We start from the raw sequence: 25,276 nt of genomic DNA, 5'->3' as shown, positions 1-25,276 counted from the left end.
GTCGTCTCTCCTTCCCACGTACCCAAGGGTTGTAATCTGTAGTTCGAAGGAGGGGGGCCAGCGGGCGGACTGCCCATCAAGATTCCTTCGAGTTATTGGTTCCATACCATTTCCACTCCGTCATGTACCTTCCTTCTTTCTTGCCAGTGGTCTGTTGGCAGTGATCCATATGGCAGCCGCTTGAGATCCTTACCCTCCACCCTCTCGTCAAAGGTTTACTCCTGCTCTTAGGTCTGTTTATGTCCTTCTGTGAACAGAAGAAATGGACCTATTGTGAAGCACTGCAAACGTTTGAGCTACCACTCCACAAGGAGTGATCAGGTGTAATGTATTTGAAGACAAAGACTGGGATCACAGGTGGGTCATGACGCAGTCATAAGGCCAGCAGCGAAATTGCTCTCTGACCGAGCTGGACGACTGTTGTTGGCTGACTTCTAGTTCGACCTCCGGGGGATAAGGATGCCGGGCCCCAGAAGGCACTGCCTTTTCGCCTCCATTCCTCCCCACATTTCGTAGCCTCTGGGTAAGGAGCAATCAATACACACTCGTTGTAGGACCAATCAATACACGCTGGTTCTTCCTTTTTGTATCTGGTGATATCTTTTTTTTTTTTTTTACTTGTACCAAATATGCACATCTTTACACGTATTCGCGTAACATTATTTCACATGTGTAACTCTCTCTTTCACATTTGGCTGTTATAATGTGACTCAAGATGTTGCGTTGTGGCCTTCAAAGGGGATAGTTCTCTAAAAAAGAAATTCATTTTTTAGTCATTTCTTTTGCCACTTGACTTTGATTTTGCACACGTCATAGTTTTATTATAATTTCTTTGACATATATATATTTCAGTTTCCGATGTCATGACATCCTGTCATCATAATGTTCGATTACTTGACCTTGACTGATGTGTTGATCCGAGGGGTTACTGGTAATATGATAACTCGTATTGTCCACATCGAGTGTAAGATACGTTTCGTCAGCGGCTTCGCGAACTAGGCTTTGCATAACGTTCACGATATCGGTTTTGAGGCCGGTCGCTACCTCCTCCACATTCTGCCCAAGTGCACGAGACTGGAACATTCCAATACGTAATGATCATGGCGCCGTGGTTAGTTCAGTCGCCCGCGTAACGACGAGAGAAAATGCACAGTGCGGAGGCCGAGGAGGACCATCGCTTCGTTAGCCGTGGGGGGAAGTTACGTTCAAAAGATGATTCACCCGATTATTTTAGCCATATACCTGGGGGCCCGGCTCCTAGGTACTCCACACCCTTCCCTTTAATTCATTTTAAGGTACAGATAGATGATCCTTTTCTCTTATGGCTCAAAAATTCCTTATAAGTTCAAATATCAAATTTAGCACAAAAACAACTGGCCATGACAAGAATTAGACTGGGTATGTAATGGTGAAAGAGTTACTATACGTAAAACCCCTCGTATTACTGTCACTGCAAATGCATGTGATGGTTTTATCGTGGACGTTTTGATGGAAGTTTCGGACCCCTCGCGGTAACCCACAGCTCTCCATCATTTTTTTTCCCACATTCGTGCAGTTTCATTATACACAATGAATCATATTAATTTCAGGCTCCCACCTGCAATTTTTTTTGATAATGTCTGTGTCAGTAACTAACTGACCACAGTGACTCGTTCACTGCTGGCGTCGCAGTGATCCATCGTCGTCCACCACACTTACAACAGTGTCCATCCTTCAAGAATACCTCTCGTGTTCTTTCTCTTCTTCTTCTTCTTCTTCTTCTAGACTCCTGCCAGCCGTCAGGCCACGCCATAACCTGCGTCAGTAGCAATCCACAGTACCACAAGAAAACATTTCTCGAACCCAGACTTCTTCCCCGCAACAGATTCTCAGCCTCGTAAAACAGCGCAGTAATACTCGACACCAAAAAATCCCTCCTCGCCCACGCGAGTGTGATACTGAACAAATACGATCGCAGAACAAAACGCGATCACGAGCCTCATCACGGACTGGTCATAGAACAGACCAGCCCACCTCTCTCGCTACAATGGACCACAAAATAACCTTCTAAAATATCATGGCGCACTGTAGAGATAATTCATACATCACATAATGCCCTTCCACCTACCTGCTCACGAAGTCCTGTTTACAGCACGCAGTACAGTCCGTATTCCAGAGCAACGAGCAGACGTCTTCGTAAAGCACAACCCATCATCCACGACAGCTGATGCATGCGACGCAATCAGATCATCCACAAACTCCTCACACAAACTTTTGGGAACATATTGCCAGCAGTCCTAAAACCTGGCAGACTACCGAAATTGCTCTCCTGCTGACCCGTATCCGTCCAGGACGCCATTACCAAAAGTCCCTGAGAGGCTGACCTGAAAAGGAATCACCTCTGAGCCTCCTCCCCTCATCCCCTCACAGCATGGAGTGCATCCAAGACACTCCACCAACCACCATTACTCGCCACACCATGCACTACTACCTCCTCCACCACCGCCATCATCACCCTCCACACTCAACTCACGCAACATAGAATATAGCACTGATCTCGCCCATCCCTCGTCATACTGAGCTATGTAGACATAAACAAGCACTTGGCATACACTACCTCGCCACACACTCGTAGACAAAATGCTATCTAACGTACGACAGAACAGCGAGAGACCACGCATGGTTGGCAAGCCTTCTCTCAGGCCACTAGACATACGTCAACAACAGTATTGCCACTCCAGGATATACAACTCAGTCCACCTGACCCTCAGGATAAACACTGGAGTCCACTCCACACACCTAACCCTCAGGATAAACACTGGAGTCCACTCCACCACATACCTGACCTCAGTATAAACGATGGAATCCACTCCACACACCTGACCTCAGGAGAAACACTAGTGTCCACTCCACACACCTGACCATCAAGAGGTATGTTTGAGTCCACCACACACACACACACACACACACACACACACACACACACACACACACACACACACACACACACACACCTGACCCAAAGATATGTTCAGACGTCTAGTCGACAAGAAGACCAATAACACAGTGACTCCTCGCCACTGTTATCATAAAGTTCCTCCTCCACATCGCCCCTCCACACACACACACACACTACAGCTCTACACTTAACACCTTCACACATACCACCAACAGCACCACACACTTCCACACCCACTGGAGCGCACCTCGTCTCCATCCCTGTAGCTACATGCTCCTCAACCGCACCTGTACAGCTGGTTGCTATTTCGGTACGAAGCTTTTCATATACTTTTCCAAGTAATTTAGAAAGAGTCTCGGTCAGGAACTTAGCTCACACCTCGTAACATGAACGAGCATCTTCATGTTTGGTGAGAAAAGGTTCCCAATAAATGTTTGGTGAGAAAAGGTTCCCAATAAATTATCAGAAGCCGAACCAATTCTTATGATTCTTTGTTGATGATTTGCTGCCATTTCTGTTTAAATCATATCATGCGCTCAGAAATATGGAGGCAATTTGGTGGAAATGGATTTGATTCATCTTTTTCTTCCTCTTCTTCTTCTTCTTCTTCTTCTTCTTCGTCTTCTTCTTCTTCTTCTTCTTCTTCTTCTTCTTCTTCTTCTTCTTCTTCTTCTTCTTCTTTTCCTTCTTCTTCTTCTTCTTCTTCTTCTTCTTCTTCGTCTTCTTCTTCTTCTTCTTCTTCTTCTTCTTTTCCTTCTTCTTCTTCTTCTTCTTCGTCTTCTTCTTCTTCCTCTTCTTCTTCTTCTTTTCCTTCTTCCTCTTCTTCTTCTTCTTCTTCTTCTTCTTCTTCTTCTTCTTCTTCTTCCCTCCCCCCCGTTCTCGTAGACAGAGTTTAATCGATAGATCTTTGAAGGTTTAAAGTGAGGAGGTGATTCCTCCTGTTGTGCTCACAGGAGTTCTTACGAGAGGGTAAGTAGTGACTTGCTGTCTTTTTTCTTCAAGTGGTGCACTTCTTTGTTCTTCATCTGATTGCTTGCACACTCGTTCTTCACCTGGTGTGCAGTTCTATGTTTTTCACCTCGTGCACTCCCATGTTCTTCACCTGGTGCACTCCCAGTGTTCTTCACCTCGTGCACTCCCATGTTCTTCACCTGGTGTACTCCCAGTGTTCTTCACCGGGTGCACTCCCATGGTGTTCACTTGGTGAAAGAAGCTCTCACCTTAAGACAGGTTAGTGTGTAACGCTTGCTGAAGAGAGAGAGAGAGAGAGAGAGAGAGAGAGAGAGAGAGAGAGAGAGAGAGAGAGAGAGTATTATTATCACCCCCCTCTTAATCTGAGCATGAATCCAGTTGCCTTTCCCTCTGGCCAAGAAATCCAGGACCTCCAAGCCTCGCGCCTCTCTCTCTCTCTCTCTCTCTCTCTCTCTCTCTCTCTCTCTCTCTCTCTCTCTCTCTCTCTCTCTCTCTCTCTCTCTCTCTCTCTCTCTCTCTCTCTCTCTCTCTCTCTCTCTCCCAAAGCACTCGACAACCACGGGAATCTAGGCAGTGTTCTTCAGGACTGTAAGACACCTTCACCCATCCATCATTCATAGTCGGTGGGATGAGAAAATGACATCCTCCCCTACCTCCTCCCTCCTCCGCAGCTGCGGCGCCTGCGGACAGCATCCACACACACACACCCCCAACCCCCACCCTGCCCAATTTAAAGTGGGATCTGTCACTTGAAACAGAGCTTCATAGAGATGCGCACTATCCTTCTGGCCTCCTCCTCCTCCTGCTTCTTTCTCGTAGGTACATACAACAATGTTTGCCAGATGAACTGCAGGTTATCCTCAGACCATGAGTCGAGAGAGACTCCGGTATTGTAAGTAGATATCAGTGTCTGAAAACAATGAAAAAATCCTCCTTCTTTTTTTTTTCAAATATCGCTATCTAAAAATCGCTACTGGTATGAGGAGAGAAGGGAAGGTCCAGAGTATATGACCCGTGGACTGTGACGATAAAGTTTTACGGAGTGCATAAAACGTGGGATTGAATCGTCTTCATCTTTCCTTCAAGGTTTTGTAGACATTCTAAAAAAAAAAAAGAAAAAGACATTGGAGAGATTTGGCGAAATTGGCAGGGGAATCAACTTCTCTTAATGACTCATTAGGATTTTATATTTCTCTCGGAAAGAAGGATCATCTGGTTGGTATGATATCACAGGTAATTAAGAGGAAGTCAGGTCGTGGACATGTGTGTGTTTGTGTGGATGTTATTAATAATAATAATAATAATAATAATAATAATAATAATAATAATAATAATAATAATGATAATAATAATAATATTAACAAATAATGATGATAATGATGATATTGATAATGATAATAATCAATAATGATGATAATGATAATGATGATAATGATAATGATGTAATAATGATGATAATAATCATGATAATAATAGTGATATGGTAGTAAATGTGAAGGAAAGTAAGGTAATGAGGTGAAAGAGGGCGATGGGGCAAGATGATTTGAGTTTGAGTGGGATGGACCTGGAGGAAGTGGAGTGGAGGATGAGGGAGAATGTTATCTTTATTATTATTATCATTATTATTATTATTATTATTATTATTATTATTATTATTATTATTATTATTATTACTATTATTATCATTTCTGTTATTATCATAAATGGTTGATTGAATAAACAGCCGCCAAAGGCTGAAAATATACGGGCAATATTTAAAGAATACAAAGTGAAGAGGGAATCTTGACACCTAATTTGGTGACAGCCTGCTGATAATTATTGATGATGTTCACATTGGTTGGAATGGGACTGTTCGAGCTAGGGTGAGGTGGATGCCAGTGGGGTGTCGAACCTGAGTTTCGGACATGAGATATCTATCTCCTCCAGTGACATCAGATGTACGTACGTGGCGAGGAAGATGTAGTAGCTGATGGAACAGACGAAAAGAGGTTCGTGGATGATGGTTGGAGAGAATTGGCAGGTCTAATGTACTGAATACTTCGTGATCGTTGGTGTACGAGGGACCAGCGAGGATGATCTGGCCTACTCCCTTCTTTCTGCAGTGTTTCAGGTGGCTCTTTGTTGTGTTATGGATCAAAAGGAGGAGGACCAAGCGGAGGGAGGCATAGATGAGGTAAGGAAGACTGAAGGCTGTGTTGTTACTCTTGACTTCAGACCCGGGTAGGTCAAGTATCATGAGTTGACGAGGGATGTAAAGACGAGGACTTGAAGATCTGATGATCATTTTAATGAGTCGCTTACATTTCAGTGTATCGTCTAGCGATACACTAGACATGTTGGACTGAACAATATGGAGGGATCTGGGAGGGGTCTATTAAAAAAGCAAGAGAATGTAGGACATACAGTTGGAGGCAAAGTGCTCTTGGTTGGGTTATTGGTGACTGTGTTTCTCCAACTCCGGAAGCTGTTAAGGGGTTCTCTGATACCAAAGGGAAAGTCGTCGACGTACCGCCATCATTCGGGTGCATTAATCAGGATGAAGAGAACTAGAGCCTTTTTTGCCTGTGGAACACCATGGTGGTGGGACTGGAAGGTTTGAATGGGATCTTGGAAGCGTACAGCCAGACGATGCCCCCTGAAGAGGTGTGCAAACCATGAAGTGAAACTTGTCTGAAACTTAAGGTTTGGCCTAGGTCGAAAACTGTGGCGAAATCAACAAAAATGAAGCCACAGAGGTTTTGCTTCTCTTCACGTTGCGATAAAGATAGTCGCGGAAGTTGGCAGGGCATTAGGTGGCAGAAAAGGTCTTCATATTATCAAGTTGCTGAGAGTCCTGCAGAACTTGCAACGTCTGTGTAAGCCAAATTAGACTCGCTACTCTCTCAGGGTAAGTTGGGAATCTTGAGTGCTGGCAGTGGGTCGTAACTCGCTGTCAGATTGTGGTCTTGTAGACGTGGGGAAACTTGTGAAGTTTTCCAATCACAGGAGCATTTTGATGGCTGGAGAGGCGGGTTAATGATGGAGCAGAGAAGTTGGGGCCAGTTCAAGGCAGAGTTCCTCGTTGAGTTTCCAAAGGAAGCCAGGGTGTGTGTGTGTGTTGTGGGCTGGTCGGTCTAAGGGTGTGTAACCAACTCGTCTGAGGATTTCAGCTTCACGTACTGACTTTCGAAGGAGTGTTGGGTATGGAGGATAAGGGTGGGAGACGAGTGGTATCAGGTAGTACTCTGGAAGATCGGTAGAGATCTGAACTGCTGAAAAAAAAAACTGGGCTGCAACTTCATTGGTATCCTCGACTGATTCAGATGTCGTTCACGGTTCAAATCTATCTTGAAGCCACTGGTCCGTTCCCATCGTTTCCCTGCCATTCCACACACTGAGACTGTTTTCCGTATTGATTTTCGCGAACATTTTCAGTTCATCTTCATCTTTCTTTCGGGAAAATGCTTAATTTTACCTTTGGTACCAAGAATCTTCAAACTGATTACTTATCGACCAGGCCAGCGGACCCTGACGTTAATGCATACATCTCCTCGGCAGCGCTGACATTCCCCTGAAAATGAGGGGAATTCTTCCAGTAAGGGTGTTGGACATACCTCCTCCCGCACGGTTGCATCTTCTTCTTCGGTGTTCCTTCAGGTCTGTCTTGCTGTATTGACCCAAGTTCTTCGTATTGTGACTCCCTGGCTAACTGTTTGACTAACTCTGGCTGTGTGGGACTTGTGAAACACTTGGAGTGATTCAAGCAAGAGTGTAAAAGCTCAGGACTACCGATGAAAATGGCAGACCACTCTTTCCTCATGTAGACAAGGACATGTCAAAAATGCTTTTTCTCATGTCAAGTGCAGATTTCTCGAGGATTTCGTTATGTACTGTAAGATAGTAAATATATTTGTTCTAACTAACATAATTCCTCTTGGCCTGGACAAATCATCCTCAAGTTGAGGTCCTCTAACTTAGGAGACTTCGACGTCCACCATAGGGAGTGGCTGAGCTCCTCTCAGACAGATGGTTCAAGGAGTGAAGCTCTTACGTTTTCGATTCTTTAATGATCTGGAGAAATATTTTTACCACCCACTGTACCCTCACCTAATCTTAAAACTCTGTATCTCTTCGCCTCTAATCTTTTGTTGCGCTGTAGCTAAACAATCTCTGCTTCAGTTAGTTGATTTGACCACGTTCTTGTAAATGTATTTTTATCAGTCGCACCACCTCCTCCAGTTGCTCCTCCTTCGAAGCGCAAAGATTGGCAGTTTGAAAGCGCCGACTCAACTAAGCTATTAAGAATAATTTTTTAACCTTCCTTTAACAGAGCATTGTTTCTTATGGTGATAATTTTGCCTCTAGTAACCAAACGGCAGAGGGTATTATATCCCCCTTTTCCTTCATGACTACCTCGTCGTCCGTTCCCTGGTTCAGATATTCAACTTCTGAGGGCATTCGGCCAAGGGACTTGGGAGGAGGCTTGAGTCCCTGCCTCCTGCATCAAGCAGAACCTGCAAAAGTGAGCACCGCCCGCGTCCACAGAGAGTCTGTGGGACAGTGAGGAGGGAGATGAGTGGAGTGGCCATCATGAAGAGGCATGATGAGGGTACAGCCACCCCGCCCACACCAAACGCTGCCCACACCATATTTGTGCCAGGGTGGTGGCCAGCCGGCTGCACCAATGTTGCTGTATACCTGGCCCACCCTCCTCCAGGTGTTGCTGCTGTGCCGCTGCTGTTTACCTGGCCCACCCCCCTCCAAGGGCTGCTGCTGTGCCGCTGTTGTTTACCTGGCCCACCTTCCTTCAGGTGTTGCTGCTGTGCCGCTGTTGTTTACCTGGCACACCTTCCCTCAGGTGTTGCTGCTGTGCCGCTGTTGTTTACCTGGCCCACCTTCCTTCCAAAATCTGCTGCTGTTGCCTACACGGTCGCTACTGTTGCTGCTGCTACTCTTGCTTGTGTTGTTGTTGCCTTTGCAGCTGAATCTGTGGCTGCAGCTCCTGCTGCCGTTAATGCCGTTGCATTCCTCTTACTGCTGTTGTGGTCTTGAGTCTTGTGCTTTCCGTCCCTTTTCTCCCCCTATTCCTTTCTCTCTTCCATCAGCTCCCTACCTCCTCCTACTCCCTCCAGCAACCCCAGGTCTTTGTTTCCTTTTCCATCCTCCTGTCCCTCTTCCTCCTCCCATTCTCTATTCCTACCTCACCTTTACTGCTTCCTCCCTCCTTCCTTCCCCTTCCCCTTCCCATTTCTTCAAAAGGGGAAGAACCTGGTGTACATACGACCATTGATGTTTATCGTTCCTAATTAACAACTCGGATTTCATGATTTCATAAACAAACGCGAAAGAAAACTGTCGTGGTTTTTACCATGATTATTTTTCGGGTGTCTTGCCGTCCCCATGGCAACCACTGCCAAGAGCCCGATAACTGTTTGATGTAAGCAGAGAGCAATATCTAGTGTTAGTGGAGATTTAAGATGTGGGATTCCCTTGTCAATATCACAGCCGGCGGAATTGCGCGGTATTTGTATCCATTTTCAATTTCGTATCACTATCATTTTTTGGAGTGGTGGTGGTGGTGGTAGATGGGGGTCAAGCAGTGTGTAGAAACTTTTAAGTAAGTTGATTTTCAAACAGCAGCTTCATTATGAGAGTTCGTTCGCTTCTTCTGTACCAAGAAGAGAGACGGGATAACTTTTGAAGGTTTAGACCCATAACTGGCACAATGGTGATTTCATCTCTTAGGCCACAGTGAGCACTGGACTTAAAATACATATCTTGGACCGTGTTCGATGTCCTACGACCTCATCTCTTCATTTCAGCGCCGAACACTCGCAACGTCTCTTTGTCAGTGTTCGTATCATGGACGTGTGGTTCCCGTGGATGTCCTTGTGGATGTCCTTTCCTCTCGTTATCTACAAAGGCCTCCAAGCGCTGGATCTAGTGCTTATCATTTAGCTAGGCTGCCTGAGGTGGGACAAGACCCCTCTCTTTCAGAGATGGATCCTTAGTGTCGGGGTTTCCTTAAGCAACTACCTACGCGCTGGGCTTATATCACACGGTACCATCTGTGTGACCGATTATCCCACGGTACCATCTGTGTGACGGATTATATCCCACGGTACCATCTGTGTGACGGATTATATCCCACGGTACCATCTGTGTGACGGATTATATCCCACGGTACCATCTGTGTGACGGATTATATCCCACGGTACCATCTGTGTGACGGATTACCCCACGGTACCATCTGTGTGACCGATTATCCCACGGTACCATCTGTGTGACCGATTATCCCACGGTACCATCTGTGTGACGGATTATATCCCACGGTACCATCTGTGTGACGGATTATATCCCACGGTACCATCTGTGTGACGGATTATATCCCACGGTACCATCTGTGTGACGGATTATATCCCACGGTACCATCTGTGTGACGGATTATATCCCACGGTACCATCTGTGTGACGGATTATATCCCACGGTACCATCTGTATGACGGAGATGCATACACACATACATACTTCGTGCTTCAGATTCTGACCTTCATAACTTCAGGTTTGTGTCTACATCAATCCCTCGTCAGCGATCACAGTGAAGCTCTGTCGCTCTTGTGAACATTTTCTGTGGTCTGATTTGTTTGGTGTAGGGCAGGGATGCCGTCTGTGTTTTGCCACCACGTATACCACTCCCTGCCACTTGATTCGAATCATCAAAGCTTGCTTGCTGGACTGTCTTGCTAATCTCGGATTGAGCGGTACGTCTGCACACCCTTGCTCCTCCGTGATGCAAATAGCTCATCATCTCTAAGAGCTACAGAAGGTAAGTATCTTCGGCTTCCTAGTCCCCGACGGTAAGTGCGAACACAGCGAAGCGAAGAGCTATCAGATGTTAAGAGTCGAGCATCAGCTACTGTTGTACGTGGAGGCTTGGCTAACACCTGTTCAGACTCCCCGACGATAGACGAGTGTGGCTGTATGGGACACTCTGATGTATAGGGAACTAAATCTTCTTCCCCTTATCGGAATCCAGCATACATTGAGGATCGGGTTGAGGTGCTATTACACAGCTGATTGATACAGCTGAAGAGATGTTAGCTTACATTTTTAGAAAACGTATTAAACTGGTATGCTTTACTCATAAGGGATTTAAAGAGATACCCCTCACGTACTCGTGTTTCATGTTATATAATCAAGATAATGGTGTTATTTGCCTCCGCCTGGTCGAAGACGCACGGAGTGTGGAAAAGTCGCCTTCGGCGAGGCTCCATCACCGGGAGTGCAATGTCGTAAAAGTGATTCTAACTCCTAAGGATTCGTCATTTCCCTGCTGCTGGAAGTAACGCGTTCTTAGGCTGCAGGAGCCTACAGAAAGAGGTCCTGGATAGCATCCAGGACTCTTTCATGGAAATTGGTCATTAGGTAATTGTGAAATATGATGAGATAATCAAGATAGTACCATGTGAAATAGTGTATCCCATTTAACTGATTACCTAAACCAGTGAAACTCGAATGGAAAGAAGTCACATGATTATTGTATCGAAATATCCCATTTTAAACTCTATTTTTGACGTATAGTGCCAAGGTTTGCGTAAAAGTATTTACTTTTTCTGAATATTAATATACAACAATGTAAACCGTAGGTCATCAGTGATTTATTTGTGTTCCTTAGAGCAAATGATTACCATAGTCACGTTTAATGTTTGGGGAGCTTCATGAATCATTCGTATCATGATTCTGATGAAGATCCTCTCGTCTTCTTTTTTTTTTTTTCGGTGCCTTTGGGAGGTAGTAGCATCAGGAGTAGATGACTGCCAGAGCCTTGGAAAGTGGGAAGTCCTCACATAGGCTCTTTTGTCTGATCTTTTTTCTTTCGTGGAGTAATGACAATGTGGAGTTGAGGATATCCTGTCCACTCTTTTCATCGCCTTGTGCGAAACGTTGGAGATCCGTGGAGGAGGTCGTGGTATTATTCCGCCGTATTCCCAGGATTTCTATAAAGTAATCATGTATCAGAGACTCTATGAGGCATCACTGTTGTCCAAAAGACAATCTGCTTTTAACTAAAAGGATTTAGTTCTATTGTTCTTATCAGACGTTCCATAACTTCTAAGGTAACGGTTTCGATCCCTTTAGCCACTTTCTACTGCTGAGCTGAAGGCGCCTTCGACCCTGCTTGTAGCAGACCCATCTGCCTTGTATACTCTGCCACTAGACCTCCACCTGCCCCAGCACGACTGGACACACACACACGCACACCATGTCGTCGAGAACGTAGCCTATTGCCTCCTCCATCAGGATTAAGCCTGGGTAGGTGGGTGGTGCAGGGCGTCGGCGGCAGCGGCTTGAGTGTGTGGAGGAGGTGGTCATCCTCCAGCCAGGCAACCCACGCGTGCACTGCCCCTCATGGCCACACGAACCACGTCACTCAATTTGCGAGAGTTTGATTATAAACATAATTATATTGCGTCCCTCATTAACCTTCGGCACACACTCTAGGAGGGGGAGGGAAGGGGGGAGGGAATGCAGGAAGGGAGTGGTAACGAGCGGCTTCTGTGGCTTTTGAGTGCGTTTTTTGAGTGCCTGTGAGTAAGTCTGCTTGTCTGTGAGTGCGTCTGGGTTTCTCCGAGTATTTTTGCCTGTGTGTCTTTGAATACGTTTTTGTCTTGATTGTCTGTGAGTTCGTGTGTGTGTGTGTGTGTGTGTGTGTGTGTGTGTGTGTGTGTGTGTGAATGCTCTTGTCAGTGCGTCTGTCCGTAGGTCAGTGAATGCCTACGTTCGTATGTATGACGGAGTCGGTCCTTACATGATTACCTATTTGTATTTGGGCGGTGGGAAGGGGGGAAATTCTACCCTCATGTGGGCCCCCCACACTCTCGACCATTTTCTTAATAAGATTTTTAAGCTTCTACACGCCTTTCACATTCACAGTTGCTGTATGCATTCCACATTCACAGATTCTGAATGCTCTCCTCATTCACGATTTAATTCCATTCATCCACCAATCTTATGCTATGAAAGCACGGTTTTACATCTTGCTTAATTTCATGTTATAGCCTCTGGTTTTTTTGCTTTTTTTTATACATATAATCGAATACCTGTTCGTTGCTGATCTTATCAGACTGGTTTGGAAACGTTAAGTGTTGTGATCAATTCACCCCTCACTCTTTTCTCTTCCATTGTGGAAAACTCAAGCCCTCTAACATTTCTTTGTAAATCACCCTCTTAATTTTGATACCATCTTTGTTGTCCTTCTCTGGACCCTCTCTATTGATTCCTCGTGCATCTTTAAAGTGCGTTGACCGTACTTGAGAAGCGTACATCCACGTGCACGTGCGTGGGGACGAGACTCAGTCATGCAGTGACGTGCATGCACGTGGGACGAAGATTAGGATCATGCCTGCAAGGCGTGTTCATCTCCATGGCAACGGAGAGTCCATTTCTTTCATTCTTTCGTCGTCTGTATTATTTTCATTGGATATTTTGTTGAAGGTTTCGATAACCTTTTAGTTTATATTCTATTTTCAGATGTTTTAGTCTCATGTTCGAGGCGATATCTTGAGTGAAAGAGAGGCCTTCATAAACTGGTCCAATAGAGGTGTAAGAAGCTCTTACGGCTTGTCCAACACAGCTGTAACATTAACTGCTTGAGAACGAAGGTTCGACCCTTGAGTATGATGACCTTGAGCACGACACCCGACCTTTGGGGATTAAGAGCTGGCGTTCTGACCTGACCTTTAAGACGAGGTGCTTCCATCGTTCACTAGGTCAAAAACCAGGTCACTGTCATCATCATCAGACCCGAGAGTCATAACTGTAGTGTTGAAAGGGTCGAACTCTGGCGTTCAAGTGAGAATCAAAGTATTTGTAGGAAGAGCTTCGATGTCCCCACGACCGCATCTCACTTGCTCTCGCTGTCTTAAGACGAAAAGGAGAGGAAGAACCAGGGCGGCGTCAGTCCATCCCGACGAGGCAGTGTGACCCAGCAGGATGATACCATAGAGCCAACTTGTTCCACTGATGGCTTGAAAAATTCCAAGGTCGGCAAGACCACACTCACCCACCCTCCACCAAACCCTGACGAACCTTCTCCCACCCCCATCATATTCACTTCATCTCCTCCATCCCATCGCCAATATTGTAGCCACCTAGTCTAACCTCCATCAGCAGGCCTTTCCCCACCCGCTGCTGGACGAACATTGTCCAAGCATTTCCACGAAGCTCGTCTCACACAACCGTCACCACCAGACTAACGCCTCACCACTCCACGGCCAACACCACCATCAGACCACCTCCACACTACCACCACCACCACCAGCAGATATCCTTCATCCCACAGGGTGACTCCACCACAGCATCGCCACCATCGTCTCCACCGCAGATCCAAAAATCACACCCGCTACGGACTTTTGCAGAGTTTGTGCATTAAGTACATCAGCATTTACTTCATAAGTCGAGGTGCTCCAGTCATTTGAGATGTCTTGGGGTGCTAATCAAGGACACAGCTCAGGCTGGCCTTAAAGTGAAATATATAAAGAAAAGTTAAAGAAAGATTGAACAAAGGACGGAAGGAGAATGATAAACTAAGAGTTTATGAGGGAAAGGAAAGCGTTAATTTTGAAATGAAATGAGCGGCAGAAGTTAGAAGAACACACGAGATTATGATGAACGAGGATGCATGACGGAGAGTCCTGAGGAACAGAGCTGTTGGTAAAGAGTAGAGAGAGAGAGAGAGAGAGAGAGAGAGAGAGAGAGAGAGAGAGAGAGAGAGAGAGAGAGAGAAACCCATTAACGATGACGGAGATAAACTGACCGTAGAGAGAGAATGGAACGAGACGGGACAAGCTGAAGGAAGGAGTAGGGTGGAGCAGCTTAGGGAGATGAAGACCTCCCCGATGTCACACGTCTGCCGCAGGCTTTCGATATGGGAAGGTTTTTTACGACAATGGGTTCCTCAAGGGGGGGGGGGGAGTGACCACCCTTCCTTTCTTCAGTGTCTCTGTATCATTTCGTCGTCGTGACCCCGCCAGCCTGAGAGAGGTATGATCTCGACTTCAGTCGTGTTGCCCGAAGTTATGGAGAGTCGTTGGATCGCATTTTTCCATGCAGTCAGACGACTTGATTCCCCTTAGGGCTTCTAGACATCGTGATGATGTGTGATTTTAGCGCTTTTGTAGAAGTAGATTTTTTTTTTCTCTTTCTTACTGCTTTCTTCGTCTTTTATGGAGTGGGAAATTGTAGGTTAGTATTATTTCTTTACTCAAGAATGCTCTCACGTCCAAGTCGTGTCTCCAGTAAAATACTCAGTGGACAGGCGATGATAACGCTGTTCTGAGTTTCTTTTGTTAAGGATTTGGGTTCTGAGGCGTAATGCATGGGCAGGCTGACGTCAGGGAACCCCCAATATTTTGTGTGCAACAGAAGTGGACGACTCTGTGTAAGGGGAAATCATTTCAATCATCTAAGCCTTTGAGGGTATTTCTTGCCTCGGAACTGCTTTTTTAAAGTATTTATTTCTCTCTCCACTACACTGTCAGAGGTACTTGGATTCATGGTTCGAACTCATCGTTCGAATAGCAGTATTCTTGCCTGTAGTCCACCATATGAATGTCCTCATACCTTCCTCCACACTGTCCAAAATTGGCTCTCCAACCACCCCTACGTAACCCATCTATCGGTACCACACCGACTGGTGGTAGTCCCTCTACTAACCCTACCACTCTCACCCAAGTCCCTCCCTCCTCCCCTTCTCTCTTTACCACCACCTCAACCACTTCCTCCTCCTCCTCCTCCTCCTCCTCCTCCTCCGCCTTCCGGGCTCACCTTGGCCAGGGGACCGTGACAGGGGTGGTCGTGGTGGTGGTGGGGAGTCCGTGGTTAAGGTAGGGGGGCTGTGTATGATAACCGTGCCTGGGCTACCGTGGCTGGGTGATGGTAGCTGATTACCCAGGGTGTGGCAGCCTTCTCCTGGGTGACCGTCCCTCGGTGGCTGTGGTAAAATAGCCGTCGCTAAGTAACCGTGACTAAGTGGCCGGGATTACTATTTGTTGTGTTACGGGGAGAAGGAGTTTTACACGTATGGGTGTGTGTGTGTGTGTGTGTGTGAGGGTGAGGGTGTGTGTGTGTGTGTACTCCCACAGTCACACGCCGGGAGAAGCGCGGAGAAGCAAGCCACTGTTGCTCACCTCAGCTGAAGACCTGGCCACACCTGAGGTATATGAGACACACCGACGTCCCCCAGCGAGGTTCCCCCACGTTGAGTCTCGTTTGTTAAGCCTCCCCGCTGGCTGGCTGGCTGGCTGGCTGGGTGTGCTGGCAGCAGCTCTCGATAGAAAACATTCAGTGGGAAACGTACCTTCAAGAATCGGTGTGATGATGAGGACCGTCTCACCCAGACGCCCCGCTTCCGTCACCATAATGACTTTATCATCGTCGTCAAGGTCCCCCCACCCCCCCCCAACACTCCCCCCCCCCGCGTCCCAAATTCATCATCGAATCACCAGAAACATTCTGGCTCTCTCTCTCTCTCTCTCTCTCTCTCTCTCTCTCTCTCTCTCTCTCTCTCTCTCTCTCTCTCTCTCTCTCTCTCTCTCTCTCTCGTAGAAAGGCATCCGTTCATTACTAAAAGAATGATTAATTCACTGGTTAGAAAAAGAAAAAATGAGAAATATAGAATATACGAGTGAAATTCACCGAATTAGCGCCATCTTATTGACGTAATGTAGGTCACAATTCCACGATCCTGATGTCGTGGACGACGCAGACGTCATCGAAGATACACCCACTTCGACGACCTAAGTGTGGCGGACTGGCCGAGCGCTAGTTGAACTGTGGCTAGGTGGACGTGGCTGGGTGGCTCTAGCTAAGTGGCCTTGAATAGTTGGTCGTGGCTAGGTGGCTGTGGCTGGGGTGACCGTGACTAGGTGGCCGTGGTTGGATGACCTTGGTCCTGAACAAATATATTGGCTCTCTCGGTGGTGGGCTGGGCAGCGCTGGTGGACCGGGTTCAACAACCTCTGGCGCAGGTCCTCGATGCTCTGTTCACTTACCTTTTGTCTTTATTCTTCTTCTTAACGCGCTGAAGGAGTGGCCCAGGTATGTGTTCTTTGACTGTCATGTTCACGCTCGATGTGTGATATTTTGTAGTAGAAGAACCTATTTAGTGATCACATGGTGGTGGTGGGCACCCCCCCCTTCAGCACACCGTATGACTTAACTTCCTTAAAAAAAACCAGGTCCCCATCTATCGACCAGCCCCAAGGGGAGGATGAGCACCAGGGGTCGGTGTGTGGACACGGGATAAAGGTAAATGCCTTTTGGCTTTGGGAATCACTGACCCACGTTCAAAAGAGTACCGTTAGATATAACTAACTGGAAGAAGGATCAGTAACAACAGGTATGTCTTACTTTCTTGAGAGATTTTGAAAACATAAACACAAGCTTATTCAGTGGAGTTTTGTGTATTGACAGAGCTATTGGAACGTAAACATCTTGGTATGATGCGAAATAGCCGGGATAAAACACCGTCTCTGGGTCGTATGTTTCGAACACGTATCGTATGTCTGTATGACAGTATGTGCGGTTATTTCTTCTTCTTCTGCGAGTATGTAAGAGACTGTTAAAGAATTGTAGTTAATCTACGAGTGTTCTTATATGCATTGCCTGGCAAGTCGTTTTGGATATGATAGTGGAATTTGGTGTGTGTGTGTGTGTGTGTGTGTGTGTGTGTGTGTGTGTGTGTGTGTGTGTGTGTGTGATAATGTCGGGTTATGGCTTGCACTTATTTTGGAATGGTTGTAATAACCTCAACTTTATATACTTTTCTTTTTTCACTCAGCGGTTGTCCCGGCTTCAGCGGCGCAAATTTTAAGATGTTCGTATCTTTAAGCTCCTCTGCCTCATAAGTTTGAATTTTAACAAATGGAACTGGACTAGCGAACAATAAATTCCCTCCCATTTTCGTAAGTAGTTAGTGGACGTATAACTCTCTCTCTCTCTCTCTCTCTCTCTCTCTCTCTCTCTCTCTCTCTCTCTCTCTCTCTCTCTATCTATCTATCTATCTATCTATCTATCTATCTATCTATCTATCTCCCTCTCTTCCACTCCGGGGAAGAGGTAAATGGGAAGGGGATTGGGGGAGGAGGCTGAAGGATAATGTGGAGAGAGAGATAGATAGATAGATAGATAGAGAGAGAGAGAGAGAGAGAGAGAGAGAGAGAGAGAGAGAGAGAGAGAGAGAGAGAGAGAGGTGCCCTAGCACCACTCCTCCTGGGATGTCACATTAAGCCACCAGATGTGTGTGTGAGGCTCTTCCCCTCCCCGACACCTTGTGACCTCAACCCTCTCCCCCTCTCTCTCTCTCTCTCCCCAAGCCCCTCACACACTACTACTGCTTCGTGATACGGACCTCACCTCGAACTGCTCAACATTAATTGGAATTTGCAATTTCATTAGAAGTTTAGGATTTAACGACAGTCTTTTTTTTTATTTTTGTTTATAAGTTGAAATCGAATTTAGTAAAGGCGTGTGAAACTTTCCAGGGAACTCTGGATCATTGGTGGGTGGGTTGTGGTGACGAAGTCTGATATCTTTGACTCAGTTCTTGATGAATATAATATGTTGTAGTAGCAGGTCTGGTGTCCAAGTGTCCGCTCTGGACACGTCAAAAGTTTGTGGGACTTCTTTTTTTTTTTTTCCTGTCGTAAGCCTCAACGTAGACTCGTGTGGGTGGGTCGTCTGTTGTCCTGGGATTCGTGTCTCTATCATATGAGATGAGGGTTAAGGAATGGCGTCCTGGAATTCATCCTCTGTATATTATAAATGTGGGGAGGACTTCCGTCCCGTCCTTGACACACCTGGAAGCTGGATATTCTCGGATCCTTGCTGGATACATCACAGTTGTTGATGATGATGATGGGGGGGGGGGGGGGGGTGGCCACATCTTGTATCACTGACCCCGTCCTTGACACAATGGTGATCAGGTCGTCGATATCCCAAGACTAGTTTTCGATACATTAGTATTGGCGAAGCGGACGCTTGGTGTTCTGGGCCTTGACCAGGGTGCATTAGCAATGACACCGGTGACGTCTTGCGTTCTTGGCTCGTCCTCGAGACGTCGGTGGTGCTGGAGAAGCGCAATGATGCTCACACGCCCGCCCTCGACACACCACTAGTAGTAGATCATATGTGAACGGAAAGACAGGTAGTTCCCTTCTTCGCATCAATATTAGTACTGTAGAAGTGGCCCTTGATGCCTGACAAAATTGTGGTTGCAGTAGAAACCACTAATGTCCTTCGCTTCGTAATAGACATAGCTATATGTAGTTAGAGTAAGAACATGGGTCTTGGAATCTGTCCTTAACGTATCAGTAGTTCTATTTGGGCTTGTGTGGTGCCATCATCTTTGTCCCCGACACCTCGCTGATTGTAAGGGAGACATATGCTGCCCTTGGCCTCGTCGCCGGCACGTAGATAATGGCTGGGACGTGTGGTATCCTTGTCCCCCATCCCCAACAAATGAGTAGGGGTAGAGGGAACACATGGCGGCCTTGGCCCCATTCCCTCACGACACATTAATAGTGGTTGTAGGGTCATCTGGTGTCGTCGGCTCCCTCCCACGACACGCTAGTCCGTCTCGTTATATTCCAGTGTTTACGAGGCATGATTGTGGGTATATCTCTATTTTAACCCTTGCCTTGCCTTCCCTAAAGCTCATGTTAGGACTGGCTCTTGTAATCAGTTATATAAATCCAGCTCCGATTAATAACACTGAGTCTTGGTCGCCCTGAGCCATAGCGAAACATCTGGACGATACATGTCGGCCCTCACACAGTGTTGAGACGAGATGATAGACTCTCCCCCCCGACGGCATTTGTCGACGGGTATAGCAACACCAAGCTCTGGAATCATCAAGTTGTTGCTAAAAGGCCAGAGTGACTTGGCATCGCCAGGTTTCACCAGCGTAAGTCAAAGGCTGTGTATCAAACACCTGGAGCAATCAAGGACGTTAAGTGCAGCTATAAACAGGCTCCCAGAAGCTCAGCTGATCACAGTTTCATGGCTGAGCAGTCCCTATATGTATGATGATTTAGAATCAACTGAAGCGTCTCCCCATCCATAGCAGCAGTAGAAGGAGGAGGAGGAGGAGGCGGTGATGAGAATATTACGGGAAATCCGGCGAGGTCCTCGTCTGTTTCCCAGTGTTAACGAAATGTAATGTCCATATAGCTCAACGTCCAAGAAGGCTTCTCAGAGTTGGTTAATCCGTTTTCTATTTCTTTTTCAATAGAGTGACGGACGATGCTGAGGCCAAGCGAAGCAGGCGAGGCTCGACACACGTCTCGAGTTGTTTTCTATCTTCTGATGGGCTTCCTGGCACTGGCCCAGTGGGAGATGAGCTTTATTGTTAGGCCTTTTAAGTGGGTTTAACTGGCTAAGTGGTTTAATGAAAGCGGTGTGTGTGTGTGTGTGTGTGTGTGTGTGTGTGTGTGTGCGTGTGTGTGTGTGTGTGTGTGTGTGTGTGTGTGTGTGTGTGTGTGTGATTATCTGCCTGGCTCCTCTCTCTCTCTCTCTCTCTCTCTCTCTCTCTCTCTCTCTCTCTCTCTCTCTCTCTCTCTCTCTCTCTCTCTCTCTCTGTATCTATCTATCTATCTATCTATCTATTTATCTGTCTATCTATCTATCTATCTATCTATCTATCTCTCTCTCTCTCTCCACCTCCTCCGCTCCACTACCAATACTACTAAACACCATCACTACTGCCACTACTCTCACCACCGCTAGTATCATTCACCATCACCACTACTAGACACCACTACCCAGTCCCACCACTACCAGACACCACTACCCTTCCTACTACTACCAGAAACCACTACCCAATCCCACCGCTACCAACACCCGACCACATTTAGATACTCGGTCCAGTTGTGTTCATCATATACCTAAGTTTTCCTCTGAATCGCAAAGGGGAGAAAACTTATCCCATTCGTCTCGTTGCCCAATTAATGTACCCCTATTGTATTTCCTTATCATTTTAGTGTATTTTATGGCCTACTTGAAACTCAGACCCTATATGGACTCGGCTCGAGCAGAGCGATGCTACGTCCCCCGTGCGATGCGGGCTTGGGTTGTTTATGGTGGCGACGGGGATGTTGAGACACAGGTGGGGCGACGAGAACATTTGCCTGTGTAAATACTGAGCAGGTGGGGAGAACAGGAGGAGGCAGGTGATCATGCGTGCGCATGTTGTTTAGGGGGGACGTGTAGACCACCTTTTTTTTGGGGGGCGTGTGGCCCAGTATTGGAGGTGTGGACCATTTTTGGAGGGCGTACGCATGTTGCAATCCATGGACCATAGAATAAGTAAAGGGAATGTAGCCTGAGTCCCTTAGAGTTTGTTAACTGCGTCTTGGAGGGAGTGTAAGGTGTGTTACATGGAGTGTTGACTGTGTTGTAGGTAGACTGTGTATTGGAGAGGTTCACGACTCCCTCCTGTACTGCGAAGCATGAATCCCTCCTTTACAGCGAGCCATGATTCCCTCCTCCACATCGGGTCACGACTCCCTTCTGTACAGCGGGCCACGACTCCCTTCTCTACAGTGGGCCACGAGTACCCCCTGCACAGCGGGCCACGACTTCCTCCTCCACAGTGGGCCACGAGTACCCCCTGCACAGCGGGCCACGACTCCTTCCTCCACAGTGAGCCACGAGTACCCCCTGCACAGCGGGCCACAACTCCTTCCTCCACAGTGGGCCACGAGTACCCCCTGCACAGCGGGCCACGACTCCTTCCTCCACAGTGGGCCACGAGTACCCCCTGCACAGCGGGCCACGACTCCTTCCTCCACAGTGGGCCACGAGTACCCCCTGCACAGCGGGCCGCCATGTGATTCTCAGGTAGTAACTACCGCTGTCTGATGTCAGTGCTGATACTGGAGTGTTTTCCGACACGGTGCTAATGATTGTGAACCCCTGACCTATACAGCGCCTTGATGACACCTGGAAACATTACTTACTGCTTGAAGGCCGGGGAGGAGGAGAGGCAGGAGGAAGGAATTACACTAGAGATGCGAACAGAATGATACTCATGTTTATATTCTTAATGGCGGAACAAGAAAGAGCTGGAGATGATGGATTAGAATGACTTTCTAGATTATGTTTCGGTTGGATGTGAGTTATGAACGGTGATTACGATGCAGTAATGTGATGTTCCGCGCCCACACATATACTCCCCCACCCACCTGTGCCTCTTGTCTCTCCCTGTGACTGGGGCAGGAGGAGGAGGAGGAAGACCCTGCAGGTATCTGTGCCCCGCGCCAGTAGGGTCCCACAGCAGGAAGTGTTGGTAGAGATACACTATCTACGCCGTGCCCTTGCATCTTTATCATCGCAGCTGATGACAGTTGAGACAAGCTATCATGGGAGATTCTTTTTCTTTTCTTCTTTTTCGCTTCAATAATTTTGTCTCAAATTCGCAAGGGCTTGCCTACCAGTGTACCCTCATGATCAGTGGGACCTGGCGGACAATTATGAAGGTGTGCGTAGCACCAGACCCTGTAAGGACTAAGGTTCATATTCACTTCCCAGGAAAGTACCGGGAGTACATTGGTACATACGAAACACGGGTCTGCTGCAGAGAACATGTGGTCATGTGCCACAACCACAACAGACGGCGAATGTGTTGTACACCAACACTTATGGCGGGTCAGCTGCGTGTGGCTTTAAGCGCCACAGGGACGGTTGATTAAGACGACTACTAACTGACACGTTAGAAGGAACTATTGATTTGCATCTGTTGTATGGTCGAAGCTTACGGTTGTGGATACGATCTGGGTTAACTTAGCGGTAAGGACTCCAGTCTTACACGTCTCTCACTCAGACTCTCCTGCCGTGTTTGACCTTTGATCCCTGCGCGTCTGTTGCTTTGCAATCAAGTAAGTGCATTCGATACGAGGTTTTGAGTCAGCCAGTTGCTCACGGTGTTGAGCTTCAGTGCGTGAGTCGCATAACGTGAGTGGTGGCTGCTGGTGGAGTGGAGTGGGCTAAGTGTGTTGGTTGTTGTTGGAGTGGAGTGTGCTGAGTGTAGTGGCTGCTGGAGGAGTGGAGTGGGCTTTGTTTTGGTTGATTGAGGAGTGGAGTGAGCTGAGCGTGTTGGTTGTTATTGGAGTGGGGTGTGCTGAGTGTAGTGACTGCTGAAGGAATGGAGGGGGATGAGTATGGTGATTGCTAGGTGGAGTGGACCGTCTGATTGCGGTGCTAGGGCTAGCTAGGCTTCCATCATTAGGTAAGGTAGGCGCCGAGGAGCATCCAGAAGGGAAGTGATGGTGGCATGGTGTTGGCTTCCCATAAAGTTAAGTGGTTTGTGACTAACATTTAGGAGCGTTGAAATCTTCATCAGCCACGTCAGGCGTTGGGATTTAACGTCACACTTCATTACTTTAACGAAGAAGAAACGGCTGAGAAAGTAAGGTACCGAGTTCTGTTACTTACGGTCGCTGCAGGAGACGGACAAGTCATCAGAACGGCTGCTCAGCACACACGTAGAGGAGCAGCAGCACCTCACCTCTGTGTAGTGACGAAGCCTCACCCACATCGGTGGGCCCATTACCATGATGCAAGTTTACCGCAAGGCGGAGCGACGCATGAACCATAATGGCAATATCATTCTTGTCGTACTAGGCACTGCAGGAGCCAGTGTAGTCGTTAGTACAGGGAACTGAGACCACATCACAGGACGGGACTGTATAAGGTGGCGATGGTAAAGGACACACAAGACCGTAGCGAAGGAAGGACCCTGAGCGGTGCGAGAGTTGGAGTACGAAAGGAAACTACGTATTCAGAAAGGTGGATAATGAGCTACGGTTGAAATTTTCTGGATTCCAAAGAATTTCCTTTGGCTGTGTACACAAGCAGATCATTTCTGTGATAGGAGGGACCGGTGGAGACAAGCAAGGAGCTCAGGGTGGGTCCAAAACGTCGTTTTAGGATGGTGACAGATGGGCGGGCCCAAGTAGACCCCCCCGCTCAAGGTGTCATCGTCCGGTCGGGATACATCGAACATTGTTTATGTCATCGAGTATCACGTAGCACCTGGTAACAACGATGATGATATGCAGATGATATCGACGTTGATAGCGCTACAAAGGAAGCCAGAATGCATGACCTATGAGAATGCACTTACGTAAATGTTACAGTGGATGTTTAGGGTACATCAGGTACACGGTTCATGATTTCGAGGATACAGAATGGTGCTGATGGTTCCATAAGAAAATTTACATAAATTAGGATATACTCAATGCATAGGAAATCAGGTGCAGAAGCAGAGACGACAAGTTGGGATGTACGAAGTCATCACAGTCTTATGCAACTTTGCATAAGACGACTGTCCTCACCCTCAGCGTATTGTGGCACTGGCAAACCATACACAGACAGAGCCTCATCTATCCACTATGGACTATGTGCTTGCCCTTCACCCGTCTCCAGGTATGGGTCCTTCTCCCACACTTATCCGTCTTCTGGTCTGAGAGTTTCTTGTTCTTTCCATTATGAAATGTACGAGGACACAACTGGGTATTTTTGATATTCTCTCCCGTCGCTTTTCTTGTGATCGTTCAAAGAGAAAAATATCGATCATCCAGCTTGTCTTGACGTTCCAAAGGCTCAAAATGAAGGTATCTATCCTCTTACTGCTCTATTTTCTTACTAACCTATCCCCTGACTACACTAATTCTCTGACTGCTCTATCCTCTGACTCTTCTATCCTCTGACTCCTCTATACTCTGACTCCTCTGTCCCGTGACGACTCTGTCTTTTCCTTGACTCCCCAGCGATACCGTCTTCGCCAAGCGATTAGTTTTCTTTTTTTTCTCATTATTTACTTTGGTGACTTTTCCAGCTCAGTTTGTGTCATGTGTCCTCCTGTCAGATTTTGATCTTGGTTTGAGGTCACCTCGCTCTCTATCAATGTACTTTTCTTCCTCCAGTTATTTGTGATTTTTTTGGAAATAGATTTGCATTTCAAATCCCTTTATTTTCGTATTATTTGCCCCACAACTGATGACCAGCAAATGTTAATCCAGATACGGGGACGTGATTCAATCGGACAGGAGGAACCCATGTTCATCAAACCCAACTTGTCGTCTTTGTCCAGACTAATTAAAGCTGCAGCTGATTTTGATTAATGTTGAAGCTCAGCCTGTAGCAGCGCTTCCCCCACCGTTGACGACGACGTCCCCCACCACTGAGGACGACGTTCTCCTCCACCACTTACGACGACGTTCTCCTCCACCACTGACGACGACGTTCTCCTCCACCACTGACGACCACGTTCTCCTCCACCACTGACGACCACGTTCTCCTCCACCACTGACGTCCACGTTCTCCTCCA

The 25,276-nt window shown here is 47.0% G+C and overlaps 1 protein-coding gene across 2 annotated transcripts in view; it reads left to right on the top strand.

Annotated features, from left to right (window-relative positions):
• Positions 1-25,276, top strand: part of wake (wide awake) — a 744,672-nt gene that overhangs the window by 181,502 nt on the left and 537,894 nt on the right. The gene's annotated exons all lie outside the window — the stretch shown is intronic.

Source organism: Panulirus ornatus, chromosome 16, assembly GCF_036320965.1.
Source record: "Panulirus ornatus isolate Po-2019 chromosome 16, ASM3632096v1, whole genome shotgun sequence".
Lineage (NCBI taxonomy): Eukaryota > Metazoa > Arthropoda > Malacostraca > Decapoda > Palinuridae > Panulirus > Panulirus ornatus.
The sequence above is the reverse complement of the archived record's forward strand: the minus strand, read 5'-3'. Positions and strand labels throughout refer to the sequence as shown.